Source organism: Rhopilema esculentum, chromosome 15 (genome assembly GCF_057945365.1).
Source record: "Rhopilema esculentum isolate cy_ngs chromosome 15, ASM5794536v1, whole genome shotgun sequence".
NCBI lineage: Eukaryota > Metazoa > Cnidaria > Scyphozoa > Rhizostomeae > Rhizostomatidae > Rhopilema > Rhopilema esculentum.
Genome location: NC_142829.1, coordinates 7,438,325 through 7,450,762, shown reverse-complemented (window position 1 = coordinate 7,450,762; position 12,438 = coordinate 7,438,325). Strand labels below are relative to the sequence as shown.

Below are 12,438 nucleotides of genomic sequence, written 5' to 3'. Positions count from 1 at the left end.
GCGCTAGCGTGTGCCAGAACCACTAAATTTATTTGGTTTCAGCAGTTTACGTAACTATCTGTTAATGGGCTTAAAGCGATGTCTCTTTAAAGCCCAGTCACATGAGCTACCGCAAAAATAAGAAAAAAACGTAAAATATTGGATAATATTTGTTGCTGCCAACTTGTGACAATTCAAATGAGCAGAAGTGACATTATGAATAATAGGTTTCTTAATATCCTGCACCAGGTTTTTTCTGGCCTTTTATGAGGCGTTATGGAGAAAGCACGGACGGTGGTTAGCCACAAACGAATGTCAGTAATTTGGATGTACATATGGTAAAGAACGGGGGAGAAACCAGGCTATATTTTAAATGACTTGGGAATCCATTAACTTATCATAAACTATGCTTATCCAACATAGGCGCCAAGTATGTTGGTGCTTGAGTGCTCGAGCCCCAAGCGAGGCTCACCCCAGACCGCCGACAGGAGGAGCCAGTGCAAGACTGCCTCAGGCCCTAGGCGCGGATCTAGACCGGGTTGACATGTTTCAAAAAACCGGTCAGATTTCTAGAAATTATTTATTTTGTGTTTTAGCAAATATAGAGAGAAGACTGTTTATCAATATCATTAGTATTATCACCTCCCTGAACCTTATCAACATTAATCATTAACATTTTGGATGTTTCATCAGGTTGCGTAGCAGAAGAGCATCCTTACCCGGTCACCCATTCATTCAAAGCTATTTTTAGCCTTCAACTCGGTCCAAAACCGCTCAAGATTGCGAAATACGAAGCTCCAAGCAGCTTCTAAAGGTTGCAGCGGGTTCTGACCGGGTTGCGCGTTGTAGATCTGAATTGTGCAATGGAATCAAATGGTCTCCCTTTGAATTTTAGTGAAATTCAAATGGTCTCCCTTTGAATTTTAGTGAAACCGATGGATTATGAGAAAAAGAAAGAGAAATTTTTAAAAATAATTAATGAAGCAACAGATACTAAAATCAAAGTAAGGTTGTTCAAGACTAAAAGAGACCCACAAGGTCAAAGAGGCAGAGAAACATATATGAACAGAAAATAATTTTGTTCGTTGCCGTTAGTTTTGCGGCTCTGGTACCCAGGGTAAGTTCAGAGAGGCTTTTTATTTTGAAGGGGTTAATTTTCTTATCACTAATCACAATATTTTTAGCCGGCTTTATCGGCACAACCAAAGAAATATGTACCTACTTTTACCATATCTGGTTATAAGCGTTACTAGACGAAACTTGCTAAACATATCTACCGCATCTATGTAGAGTGGACACGTCTATTTATCAAAAAGCAGCAAAATCTTTTTAAGGAAATTTATTTTGGGGAATCGTGTCTGTAGCAAAGAGTAGTCATTGTAGCTTTTGTCCCAGCAAAAGACATCATTGTATCTTTTGTTTCCAGCATACCTACAATGCTTTTAGATTGTATCAGACTTATAACGACTTGAATACGACTTGAAAATTTCAGTCGTATCCCCATTCGCGCTCCAAACAAAAGGGACTTTTTAATGTATTTACGGATGAGACATTTGACCCATTGAGCCCTTTTGCTTGTCCCAGCAGTGAAAGAAAACCCAGTATTTTTTCCTCAGTACCCTAAGTCTAATTTGAGCACTTTTACATTTCCCCCTGTAAGCAAAACCATTTAAAAATTTGCCAGCTCACTCGGAGAGTCTAATGGTTACAAATGGGGAAAAGGAATTGTGAAAGAGCCGAGTCCAGAAAATATTACCATTCCACGGAAGTCAGTCGGAGGAAGGTCATCAAACAATGCAATAGTTTCAAGGAAGGCCAATGCATAAAATGACAATAATACGTCAGAGAAATTTAATTCAGTATTGTGCTTGAACCTTTTTTACCTGAAAAACTGTGAAGAACGAATCATAGATTACTTTACATAAATTTCTTTCCCAAGGAACTATGATTTAAAAGATTTCAAAATTTCATCCGGAGGAGGGTTGAGGGGTTTCTTTGAACTGTGCGAGGGAGAACGGGAAATAAGAAGATTGCAAAAACCTGCTAATCCCCATTGCAAAAACCTGTTAAAAAGACGAATATACCTGATAAGATAAGAAAGAAGGATAATGCATCTTCATGAAATCCTGTTTGCTGTTCGAACAAGGTTAATCACTTGGAGATTAACTGGATTTGGTCTTCTAAAAGTTGTCTCGGGCACCCAGAAGAACGGTTGAAGAGAACGAGAGCGTTCATTGCATGTATGCTAAGTCAGTAATATGAAACAGAAGTTCAGAAATTTACAGTCAATGGCTGGTTTACAATTTTTAAAGAATACGTGATGTGCAGATGGCAAAGATAGGTGCGTTTTAGATCACAAATCATCAGTACACACAAAAAAGCAACCCAACGTAAGGGAAATGACAAAGCACGGAGCCCCATGTCAGGCCTTCATTCATAGATACCTATAGTGCAAAGCAGAGCCTTTGAATTTCTTTATTTATCTTGCAGTGGATTTATATAATGATACACAAGTTGTAACAACAAGTAGTAGAAGTTTGCTCATTCAGTAATAAACCAGACCTGCACCATATATTCCACCTCCTTAATTCTATTATAGAAGAGATCCTGTTTCATATGAAGACATGCAAGAAGTAGTAAGAAACCTGGCAAAGACGCGCATAACACACTGTTAAATGGACTGTCTTTGCCGTTTGATTGAAAAACTAACAAACAATAATTATTCTATACTGCTAGACATGTTTCTGTTGATAGATAACGTATGTACCAAAACATTACTTTTAGGGTATCAAGAAATGAATTTGCTTGTTAGACAGGTCTAGAGTCAGGTTCAGGTTCATTATTTATGAAATAGGTCGCCTATACATAGACAATATCCTATCATGTATAGGCGACCTATTTTAAGATATTTAGGGATAATCAGAGATGGAGAAAAGATGAAATTTTGTAGATGCACTTCAAAGATAACTTGGGTAGAGATAAATTTAATATATGGTGTGTTTGTCAATTGTCATCGCTTAGATCTAGCACTGAAGTGAGTTCAGTCAGATATTCGTGAAATTTCTTTGCAGATGCAAATGTTCTTGCTGCTTCAGCATTCTACAGAATTTATATTTTGTGCAGTGACCTGATTTAGTCGGTGATAAACGATTAACTTTTATCTTTGAGGTAAAATAATGCCGTACAAATGGAGGGCCCTTTTGACTATTGTCTTCATTGGAGAAAATCTTAAAAAAATATTCTGCCAGACAATGTCGTACTAAATAATATTCTGAGTTTCAGTTGCTTTAGAGAAGGAAGGCAAGGGCACCTGCAACTACGGCGGGCAAGGGGTGCAGTGCAAAGAAAAATGGCAAAAATAGCAGAAAAGATAACACAGGCAGGCTTGACTGCCCTAGCTGCCCCTTTGTGAAGACGCAATTGGGGAGGGTTGCGTGGTCGGTCTTTTCTAACGGAAACTCGTAATATTCTTTTAAAAGAATACTGACTGGGATTGTAGCTTTGCACGTTAGCCATTCTGCCCCGGTTTATTTTAGACATCAAACAACCCTCTATACGGCTTTGGAATTATTCTGTTTGACAATTTTCCATTAAAAATTTTTCTGTATAAAAAGATTTTTCAGTGTGCGAATAGTGAAATCAGGCATTTTCTAATTGAAGAATTACTCCAACAAAGTGCAGGAGTACACGATCGAAGTTTGGTTGAATTTCTTTCACAAATTTTTGCATTCTGTTCAAGATATGGTTTATCAGTTTTGAAACTTCACTACTTTTAGCAGAAAAAAGTGGCATGATAATCGGCATTTGAGTGCGATAAAACTGCATCATACCGACGAAGGCTTTGGGCTATTACCTTGATATCTTTTCAGAGCAAATTTTGCAGGCTCGCATTAGCAGGATGAGGGCATGTAAAAGTTATTGGACTGCGTTTGATTTATCATTAGCTAATTATATCTGGTTATCTGTTTGGCAATACAAGTAGTTTTGCAAATTTAATAAAAGGCGGTCCAGCTCGTGACTGAGTTTGACAAAGGGCTTTAGAAGTTCCTGATGTCATGCTTCTGTTAATTCACTCAAAATTCGACTTGCTAGCCGCAGCTTTGTTTTCTATTTTATTCAAAACAGTGATTGGTAATATTGGAAGGGCGTGGAATTGTGATAAGGTCAGAATAATACAAATACCCCCATTCAATCCGGTAATAAAGCGAGGACAAGCACAAGGGCACATTCCCCGCTACAAAAGCAGTACGTCAACAATGCACGTGACGACTCTCTTCTTGTTTGGAGATGGTTGACGAATCAGTCCGAACATACGCGTGATGTCGTCATGAAACCGCAAAAAAGCGAGAAGCAATTGAATTGCACATATTTGTAGAGCTGTATTGTATTTGCAGGATTTTTACTTCTATCGCATGATCTTGTAAACTGCCTGCAAGTCAAAAGCTTTCTAAAGTAAACTATTGAATAATTTTTACCCAAACTTTTTGCAAAGTAATCACTACATGTGGTTAAAATATACAATGATCCAGGGCCTTCGTGAACGAATTTCTAGGGGGGATGGGGGGAAGTGAGGAGATAAGAAATTTGCCGGAAGGCTGGGTGTGCCAGTGGTGGCTCCAGCCACTAAGCTGGAGGGGGGGGGGGGGGTAGACAAACTAAAAAATTTTGGGTCGCACAATTTCTACTGCCAGATTTTACCAAAAGAAAACACCCATAATTAAATTTCGTTTGCGTAAAAGCAGTATCAAAATCATAGAATAACAGCACAAATAATACGCTCCTAGAATAGCTCTTTGATCGAAGGAGGTTGGTGTGAAACCATCTCCCCCCCCCCCCCACCCCCCCCTCCCTCATATCCCCGTCCTGACGGCAACGAATAGAAGAAAATAAACTTTTAAGATTATGTTCAGATGTTCCTGAAAAACAGTTTCTAACGAGGCCTGAAATGAATTTCGCTCGCTGAATATTTTATCTATTTGCAAATTTAGTTAGATCACTGTGGTTATATATGCAGGAAACAATCTCATTTTTGTGGGAAGATGAGGGTTTATTCAGAGTGCAAGATACACGCCTAACAGACTTCATTGCTTTGGATCCTCATTGAAATTTTGGAAATGCACAGTCCAACGGTTTAATGCCCAATCCTAAAGTTTAATGCCCAATCCAAGGACGACATGTTCCATCGCAGGCAAGAAGAATCTTCAACGATTTACGTGATAGTACAATTTCTTCTGTGTTTTGAATGTTTTATCTTGTTTTTTGTAGTCATGACTAAACTTCACTTCAGATATAAAGTCTCGAAATAAATTTGATATAACCACTGCCGTATTTACCCATCTTTTAATGAAGAGTGCCCGGAGAAAAAATTTAAAGAAGAAGTGAATTTTGAAATGCTTTGAGTTGGGTAATAATGCATTAGACATCAGATAAAATGACTTCAGGAATTCCAACACGCGCGGTATATTTGTAAACTGTGTTTAGTTTTCAAATTTCCCTTCGGCTGAAATTTTTAATATACAAGCCATGTTAACAAGCCTGGGCCCTTGGCCGAAACAGTTATTAATGCGGTACTGAGGTACTGAGAATGATAAAAAGGTGATAAATAAATCATCTTTATCCAAACGAACAACTTAAGAGTTTAGTCTGATCGTGGAAACGCAATTCTCACGCTATGCTTACAGAAGAGTTTGTTTTGGTGGGACCACTATTTGCGTAGATAACGAGTATCGAGTATCATGGACTTCGTGTTTCGTTTTGGCAAAGGGGGACACAAATACATTCTTTGGATACCCTCCTTTTTGCAGTAGATACAAGGCAGCAATAAAGGAAAAACTAAACATGCATTGCAAGGTTAATGATATGACCTAAAGTTTCCTGCAGATAGCCAGTAAAGCCACTAAAAGTCCAGCCTGTTGAGCTCCTTCAAGGAGGGGTGTAATAATTGTATATATTCTATTGCAAAACCAAAACGGGGTTTAATAAACATCTAGATTTAGCAAAGGGGCTAGACCCCCAAGCTTCCTTGCTCTACACCTATGGTATATTTTAATAACGATATCAACTTTATAAATCATCGGGAACTCGAAGAGGTGCAGTAAAAAGGATGCGTGGTCGAATGCCTGTCTCCTTTGTGAAAACATGTTACTCACATTGAAGTTGCATCTTTCGTAAAAACTCCTTCCTCTAACGGTATGCATACGTAATAGATTTGTCCGTTACTTCACATTACGTCTAATTTTATAGGAAGATGCTCTGATTTCAATTTCATTTGACACCATTAACGATGACGAGGGGCGTTGCAAATAGCGTACGAGATTTCGCCTAAAACAAAAGGATTTCTGGGAATTTTCAGTTAAAAGAATAGGATTTTCACAAAAGGTGTACGATATTTTCTTAGAGTGATTTGCCCCTCGAACGATGACGTATTTAAGCAGGAGTCTAAAGAATTCAATCATTGCTACGATAAATTATTTCTAGGCCATGACTCACTAAGAAAATCCAAGAAAACCGCATGTGTACATTTGGATTTCAATAGAAAGGAGTAAAGTTCACAAGTCTAACGCATAACACATATTTGACTTTTGAGATGAGAGTTGAATGAGATTTACATGATACAAAGTCTTTTACAAGAAATCCCTATTATAAAATCCAGCAACCTTTCCTGAAGTTAAGACTCTTCAAGTAAGAATCGAGGTTAAAAAATACAAGGAACAATCTCTGTTTTGTTAATTCAAGATCTTATGCTCATGTATTGATAAGAAATTGATACCAAAAACTAATGCACTAGGAACTAAAATTCTGAAAAATTCTCATATTGCTATATAAAGGACTGCAATCTTTGCTGAAGTCGTTACAAAGCTCTTCAAGAAACGTATTTTAAAATAATGTGATTAAACGTTGACAGATCTTTACAGTACCTTTAATATAAAAGCTTAAGATACTAGTTTCAAATTAAGTTTCTCTAGGTGAAAATTAGTATTTCAAGGCGCAAAACTTTTCTATCGAATTTACACTATTTTGAGGTAGGGCGCAAAATCCTGACACTTTTTGCATGCTTTGCTAGAGAAGGGGAGGGGGATACACCAATGTTTTTATTCGTCGTCAAGAAGACGAGACAGGTTAAATCTTCAATGTTAACATTTAGAATTTTAATTTCATTTAGAAAATGTATTTGCTTTTGGCAAAATGAAATGTGATAATGGAATAGAAGATATGTCTAAGATGAAAATCATTTCATTTTTTCGGCTACTGCCTTTCTGTCTGGAGGTAAGTGCAGAAATAATAGATTCAAAGACAAACGATTTCATAAATACTATCTTGGTGGCCATAGTAGGGGTGACCTGTTGTATAGAAAGTTCTTTAATAACCCTGCAACGTAAATCAATTCCTTAATCTTATCATTGCAACGCTGCAGACTTCTTTCACTCGATTAACATATAAGGCAATGATTCGATTATGGACTACAATTTTTGTTTTGATTGGGACATCAGGATATTGAAAAAGCCTTCGGGTCGATAAAAGCGGTGGGGTCTGGTAATTGTTCCAGTAGAATTATCGATGTATTTTTAAATGTTGTCTAGGATCAGCTTATTCAAATTTACAGGTAACAAAACTCTTCGCGGCAAGATCGCGTCGTTACGGATACGAACAGGTTATATTCTTGATCTTTATTCAATTTTCAAATCCTTGTCTTATCCCTGGAATACAATATGACGTAAACATGTAGTGCAGAGGAGTTGCGCAATGCAGGAACTGTCTATGAATGTTACTGTGTGTTTAAACATTTTATCGTTGGCCTCTTTTATTTAATTTTGTAAAAAAAGAGAAAATCAGAAAACTAATTCCAAGACCTGATTATGTTACACCTGAGGTCTTCTTATGAAACATTTCTTGGGAAATAAAAGGGAAGCTGGTGTGCAGAACGAGGGGTATATTGATGTTGCCATCGCTAGGCCTGGAGAGGATTTGTTCATAACTCGAAAAGGTCAATAGGGACAATTAATTGACAAACAGGGACACTTAAATTAGGGTTTTCTTTTGAGTTGTTTAAAATGCAGATTTGCTGCCTAACCTCAAAACGTTTTTGCTAAGGGGTGGACACAGAAACTTCACTGGGGGGTTCATATGATTCAGAAAATTACATTCTCTTCAATACATTGGTTTGAAGCAACTTTCAGACCTCTGCTACTTCTTTGAGAGTCCTTATTCAAGGTTTTTAGTATCTACCTTTCAACATAAATTCTACTTTTGTTGCTTTTTGCTCTTGTTTGTGTTAATTTATGTTAATTATGATAATTGAAAGAATTTTTGGATTGCAAATGGTCGAGTTTGATTCATAAACCTACAAGATTCAAAAGTCTATTTTCCTTCGCATTCTATCGTCTCCTCCGCAGTTAAGATATGCTCTCGCGAAGTACGAATGCCTTATGGAGTTTAAATAGACTTTGGGAAAGTCTACTTTAAGTGCAGAATTCTGAACTAGGTAACTTCGGTTGCCATACTTATTTGCTTCTGCCTGAATTCGAACTTTCAAAAGCCACAAACGAATATATCTTGGCAAAGTGCAAGGCAAAGTCTGCACATGATTGACCAGACCCTTTGCTATCAAATAAAACCCTGAACATGCCAGCCTTAAGAGAGATCATATTAAGTTAAAACTCCGTTTCCATGGTGCTTTAAAAGTATTTTGATCACATGAATATACAAGGTTTTTTAGACTATTGACTCTAATGGGCAGTATATAAGTGTTGAAAGTACACTCCTATCGACACAATATTTCAAGTTTGTGCAAAATTTTGTTACTCTAGAGGTGGAAAAAATTTGTCTTCTTGTGCTCATAATTGTTTGAAGCTCTTAAAAACATGCTTCAATCTAGGGATAACAACATTTTTTCAAGCTTTTTTAAAACTACTGTTTAATTATAAATAACATCGAGCTTTAATTTGCTAGTGCTTTTTTAAAAAAATGCAAAGATTTTCCAACCCTCACTGTTGAGCGTCTCGCCTAATTTAAAAGGACAGAAATAGCTCGATACTTCAATTCCTGTTATAAAGCGACATTTCGTTATATTTTCGCTTAGTTTTACAGGGACTCCGACACAAGTTGGGAAGTGGAGGGGGGAGGGACCAAGGGCAAATGAAAGACCAATAAAAATATCTTGCAAAAAAGCTCTATTGTTTAGTTAAAAAAGTAGGGAGGCTATGGTTCTCCGGCCCTCTTCGTCGGAGGCCCTGCTTTAGGCCTAAATCTATAGAAGACTAAGTAGTTGTTAAGCCAAAATCACAGATCTTGCTTTGGCATAAAACCTACAAGTAAAAATGTTACATTTGAACCAACATTCATTAATGCTGTTGCATTCTGTTGCCCCCTTCCATGACGATGCAATCAAATTTCAGCATCCTGTGATCCCACTGAAAATTAATCTTGATCATATGGTTTCCATTTATTTTTTTTTCTGAAAAACGTTGTTGTTACTTCTTTTCCAAAAAAACATTTTCTCATGTTCCAAGTGGGTCAATCACACTAACTGCGTAACTGGTTCTCGGAAAGATCAATTTTGTATTTCGTTAAAATTTGATGGGAAAACGTTAGGGAAGGGGTAATATTGTGACAGCTTACTTTTTGTGATGTAATCCTATGATTTTCAAACTGCTTTTACGTTACCAAAAGTTAGTCATGGACTTTTTTTGGATAAATTGGCGCTCCCTGTTGTTAAAATTTTAGGCCTGGCGTGGCCTAAAATTTTTTGTTTTATCCCCTCCAGAGCTCAGTGGCTGGCGCCGCCATAGCTTGGAAGTGTTAAAATATCTATGCTTACTCACACTGGCAACAACGACCAGTGTAAGGAAAGAGAAAATCAATATTTCCTCAACAGTTGTAATTTTCAGTTGCCACCTTCGCCTAAATATGCTTCAGGCCTTATCATATTTTCCTGCTGGCCACATTTCAAGTTGGTAATTCGAATCATTATCGCTAAATGGAATATCACCAAATACAACCAAGGCGCATCTTCTACAATCCATATTTAAGAGACTTTACATCTAGTCCCCCTTACCCAATTGAATTTATGTTTATTATCAATTACGCACGATTTTTCTTTGAATGGGGCAGAGTAAGTGTCAAATTATGCAATTGTGGTACCAAGCAGGTGTTATTGTTAGAGGCTATTTCATCAACAGCTGTTCCCAGGACTGTGGATCGTTTAATTGCAATACTTTTTCTCTTTCTACTCAGGAAGAAGAATAATGCTTGTTACTAAAGTAAAAAAACTTTCTACAACTCAAAATGATTATTTCTATTTACATTATTTTCGTGACTTTTCTTTAAAAATACTAATATTGCACTGAAACCAGTAGGCATTGTCCAGAGATTCTTGCTCCTTCATTTCTTTCGAGTTGTCGACTTTCCCTCCGAAATGGCTAGCCAATAACGAACCTTACTGCGCATGTTCCTTCAATACACATTTCGAGTGTCTCGTTTTAATTTTAAATTTTGGCTGTCTTTTTCCAAACAAGACTTTATATCAGAATCAGCACCTCTTAACGAGTTTCAGTGTCATAAAATTGCTTAACAAGCCTCGGGTCCACTAAATCAGCTTCTACCGAACAGAAAAAACATGTCAGACCGGGGTTGAAGGAAAAAATGAGCTTTGTCAACCCAGAATAAGAAAAGTTCAGTGAAGGTTTTCCTTCTATCCTTGAGTGTGAGTGGCAAAGAGAGAATTGCTAAAACCGACTATTAAGTTTACTTACAACCGTTGGCCACTTTCAAGACATTTACATATAGCAGACAGTAACACCCATCTACTTGATGTTAGAATTGAAACCTTTTAGAGAAGCTGTTCCCCGTTTGCGAGCATTAGAAATGTGGGAAAATAACGTGACTGTTTGCGTTAAGATGAGTATATCTGGGAACTTGGTTCGTTAAATTTTCATAAAAAGAATTAATGGTTTGTGACGTTGTGGATACTGTTCTGACCACACGAAGGCGCGGAAGCTTTATGATCCAATAAGCTTGATTAACTTGTTTACCATGAAATTTAATAACTAAAAGGGATTTCTGTGGCACTGCAATGCCTTGCTCCCACAAATAATCTGGTAAATTCTGTCGATTCTTTTCAACTTGATTTATTGAAATTTCGTTTCGTTTCAAAAACCGCCAATATACGGCAAATAATCGAGATCTAGAAAATGTTTGCAAAAAACTTTTCAACAATTTATCCTGGCTTATCTAATCTTATATACCAATTTGACTATCACCGAAATTAAGGTGTGTTCTACTATGGGGGCAAATGGGGTTGAGCCCCATTGTTAATTTCGCGAAGCAGCCAATTTATACTTTTGCTGTTGCTTTTTCAACATTTGCACAAGAAACCCCTTGTTATCTTGACAGCACTATGGACCTGTCTATCTTGTCTTATTCTAAAGATAGTGGACAAAATTGGTGCTGCTAAAGTGATAGATACAATTTCTGCCAAAACTCCTTGGAACACCTACATATTTTGCTAATTGTTTGCTTTTTTCGTAAATTTCCCGTGTTTCTTATAGACAAACCCCCCTCCCCCCTAAAACAATGTTGCATACAATGCGTTCGGCGTTCGTTTATCACAGCGATCGGTAGAAAAAGGTTTGCCACAAAAGTATGTCTTGACTTTGCTTTGAGACAACATTGTTTGAAGGGGGGAGGGGGGGAGGGGAATGGATGCATGAAAACGTTGAAAATATCAAAAATGTTCCGAGAGTTTTGGCAGTGATTGTAGCTACGTGCAAAAAATTATTGGTAAGACGGGTGAAGGAAAGGATTTTGGATGAAGAACAGAAATAAATGTATCACGCAAATTTCATCATCCTAACACATTAAAACGCGTCCAATTTGCCGAAAAAGTGGGTGAGCCATCCTTAATTTGCAGACAATTCGAATATTTTTTCAAAGCGGGTGCCACACTCCCAACGCCTCACCGTAACCATGACCCTGGATACCGAAAACATAACCCTTGGCTTTTGTATAATTGTTAAAAACAAGTTGAATGACGGTCAAATGACACGGTTCTGGTGTAGCTGAATGGTTTATTCTCGTTAAAATATAGAACAAAGTTTCTTCGCCAAAACAAAACTTGGCAGCAAGCATTTCATTTCTCTATCATTGGATAACTAACGTTCGATTCGAAGGCCTTGCATAAAGTCGAATGAAAGACAAATTTTGGCGGGAAATAGCATGCGAGGGCGCGCGGTAAACGGGCGACGGCCTCGGGGCCGCCACAAAGCTCGTAATCTCATTTTGCGCTATCTTTGCAATTATTGTTTAATATTTCATTGCTTTTGGAATATGTTCATTATAGCCTTAGTACATTCAGCCCTGAAACCCAATTAGATATTTCGGCGATATCTCATGTAATTCCCTAAATAACACCACATCCTTTATCTATGGAATTGAGTTAAGCAGGCTTCCTGTTCCTCTTTG

General features: G+C 37.4%; 1 protein-coding gene across 1 annotated transcript in view; it reads right to left on the bottom strand.

Annotated features, from left to right (window-relative positions):
• The window catches only part of LOC135685278 (solute carrier family 67 member A2), a 73,666-nt gene that overhangs the window by 18,120 nt on the left and 43,108 nt on the right, over positions 1 to 12,438 (bottom strand). The window lies entirely within an intron of this gene.